At 36.9% G+C, this 3,477-nt stretch overlaps 1 pseudogene; it reads right to left on the reverse strand.

Annotated features, from left to right (window-relative positions):
- Window positions 1–1,554: 1,554 nt before the first annotated feature.
- LOC129085667 (annexin A2-like) lies at window positions 1,555–2,562 on the reverse strand (annotated as a pseudogene).
- Between the last annotated feature and the right edge of the window lie 915 nt (window positions 2,563–3,477).

Consider the following 3,477-nt stretch of genomic DNA (forward strand, 5'->3'; position numbering starts at 1 on the left):
GAGACTGCTGACAGCTGGGCTGCTTCTCTGCCTCCTAGTAACTATCCTCTCCCAAGCTTCTCAGTACCTTTCTCAAGGCCAAAAATTACCACATTCCAAAAGGAGAAAAGCAACTTTCAGAACATTGGCCTCACTTCATTGAGAATCCTCACCCTCTGGTACCTTGATCCTTCAACTGCAGGCTGTCTCAACAGCTCTCTGAAAATTGAAAATACATCCATTTTAATTGTATCCATCTTTTTCAGTTGTTTTCAGTAGAAGCAGCAGTTTTCAGCTCATTACTTTATCATATCTGGAAATGGGAGTTGCCTCTTTGTTGTTTTTTTTTTACAACTGCATAGTACTTCACTTTTCAGATATACTATAATTTAATCAATTCTCTACTAAGAAACATCTGTGCTGTTTCTAGCCTTTGCTACAAAAACAAGGCCACAATAAGACTTCTGCAAATGTCTTTACATATTTGCTGTTGAATATTTGATATAGAATCCTGGAAATATGATTGCTGGGTTAAAGAGTGAGTACACATCTAAGTTTGCTAGATATTGCCAATTTCACTTCATAGAAATTATGCCATTTTGTGTCCCCACCTGCAGTATATAAAAGTGCCTGTTTTCACACAATCTCTTGCCAAAATTTGCACTGTCAAACTTTGGAGATCTTTTTTTTTTAATCTGTTACACAGACAGCCAGTATCTCAGTAATTTTAACATGCACTTCTCTTATTGTGACCGAAAACTATTAGCATAATTTTTCTGGGAATTTTGTATTCATAACTTTGTTAATTTTAAAGATCAGATTGTAGATCTTTTTCTTCTCGATTTTTAGGAAATCTTTGTGTATTAAGCATATTAACACTTTCTGATATACTCATAAGTTGCAAAATTTTTCCCAATTTGTAATTATCTTCTGATTTTTCTTATGAAATGTCTACTCTTGGGTTATAAAAATATTTACCCATGTTTTCTTCTAGTAGTTATATGTTTTTCTGTTTTTGTTTTATTTTCATTTAGCTCTCTAATACATTGTGAGGAAAAAAAGTTTTCTTTTTCTTTATAGCTATCTATTTGGCCCAACATCATTTAAAGTTAATGTTCCCTCTGGTTTCAATGCCTCTGTTGTCATATGCTAAATTTTCCTTAGTTATATCTCTGGGGATCTATTCTGACCCACTGGTTTATAAGCCTTTTCCTTAGCCAGGATGTCAGTGCTTTAATTGAGAGGATTTTAAATGTTTTACTATATTCTTTATGTTTTCTAAAGTAAAAATTCAGTTTATTCATCTGTTTACAATAAGGTACACAAGAAGCAGTGTCTCATATCATAGATTTCACTTCCAACTCCCTGGAATGCTCATTTCTTTGGTTAAAAGGAGAAACTAGATGGGAAAGCCAGGCAATGCTTAGGCAATGGAAATAAATTCGGGGCAGGAGGAATGCTATCATTTTCTTCACAGGGATGGGCACGGGGGCTAATAGTCACAAGATGATTTTCTAGAATCATTAGCTGAAAGCACAGAAGCACCACTCCTGGATGTTCAAGCTGCCTTGGGCCTCAGTTGTCCCCACCACACAGCGCTTCCTGGTGGTCACCCGGGGTGTCTTGCTGGATGTAGCAGTACAGAGACTTGCCATACTTTTTCTTGAATTCAGACCCGCTTTTCAACATGTCCACTTCACTGCAGAAGATTATGATTCCGATCAAGACCTTACCACGTGTCCCATTGCCCTTCATGGAGCCATGCAGTCAGTCAGCAAAATACAGGGGCTTGTTCTGGACACCTTGGGCCAGGTTCAGGAAAGCATTTTAAAGGTCTCCCTTGATTTCTTTCTTGGTGCTCTCCAACATGTCGCAAGGGCTCTAGCTCTTGTATCTTTCAAATACTTTCTGTCCGTGACACACGCCCCACTCGTTCATGATGCTGATCCACTTGGGAACATCAGTTCCTTTCCTCTTCACTCCAGCATCATAGAGATCCTGGTCATCTTGGTCAGTCAGTTTATAATCAATGACAGAACTATCTTCTGCTGTTCTACCTTTGCGAGGTCATTCGCCAGCTTGCAGAAGTCACCAGGTGTGTCAGAAATAAAGTCCTTCTCTAGATAAGTCTTGTACATTCTCCTGTAAAATCTGTTAATTTACTGCAACTCCTGGTTGGTCCTCGAGCAGATCATCTCAGTGAGAGGGCTCATTAGCCCCCAGCTCCTTCATGAAGGCCTTCTGCTCAGAAGCATCATACTGAGCAGGTGTTTTCAATAGGCCCAAAATCACCCTCTCCAGGTGGCCAGACAAGGCTGACTTCAATGCTGATGCTACTTCCTTTTTGGACCATTTCTGGTAGGCAAAGGCAATATCTTGTCTCTGTTCATTGCTGTGATTGGTCTAAATGTTGACAGTGGCAACATCCACACCTTTGGTCTTGATGGTCATTTCAAGGTGCAAAGCATCCTGGTCAGCATCAAAGTTGGTATAGGCTCTGACTGGCCCATTCTCATTTGGGAGTGTAAAGTGATCACCCTCCAAGTTGAGCTTGCACAGAATTTTGTCAACAGCAGACATCTTGAAAGAAGGTGGGTGGGGCACTGAAAACTGTGAGTGTCCCAAGATGCCGAGCTTTACTATATTCTAATAAGATTAACCATGCATTAAATATTATTTCCAAATATTTCCTGACTATGCTGGCTTTTTATCCTTTCATATAAACTTTATAATTAATTTGTCTAGTTCTGGGAAAATTTTTGAGAAAATTTTTATTAAGATTGTATTAAAGTTATACTCATTTTGGGAGAAATAGCATTTTTATAATGGTGAGTTTTCCTACTCGAGAATATGTTATTTTTTCAATCTGTTCAAAGCTATTTTTATATCTTTCAGGAGTGTTTTACAGTTTTTCTTTTATTTTTGCATATTTCTTATTAGTTCTATGTCTAGGTATTTAAATTTGTTATTGTACCAAATTTACCTTCATTATATCTTCAAACTGCTTATAGTTTATGTATATGAAAACTAACAGTTTCAGTACAATAATTTTATGACCTGCTACTTTATTATCTTATGATTTGTAGCACTTTTCCATTGATTCTTTCAGTTTTTCCAGATATACAATTATATCATCTACAAAGTTTGCCTCTTTCTTTCCAGTTCTTATGAGTCTAATTGTTTTCTCTTGTTTAATTGTCTTAGCGAACATTACAACGCAATGTGAAATAATTGTAGAGGTAACAAGCATCCTTGTCTTGTTCCTGACTTGAAAGGAATGAGTCTGTAAAGTATTTGACATTTTACAGTCAAATAAGATGCAGGCTTTTGGACTGATAAACACGCACACATTTTATTAGCTTAAAAAATATTTCCATGCTAATTTTTTATTGTATGCTATTGCTGTATATTTGTATTTGAAAAACTACTTGCACTAGTAATCAGAGGACCAGGATGACATATCTTGCTCCAGAGTAGACTTTTGTTGCTTATACCATA

This window comes from Pteronotus mesoamericanus, unplaced genomic scaffold (assembly GCF_021234165.1).
Source record: "Pteronotus mesoamericanus isolate MK-2021 breed Mesoamerican mustached bat unplaced genomic scaffold, CSHL_Meso_final scaffold_31, whole genome shotgun sequence".
In the NCBI taxonomy this organism is placed as follows: Eukaryota; Metazoa; Chordata; class Mammalia; order Chiroptera; family Mormoopidae; genus Pteronotus; species Pteronotus mesoamericanus.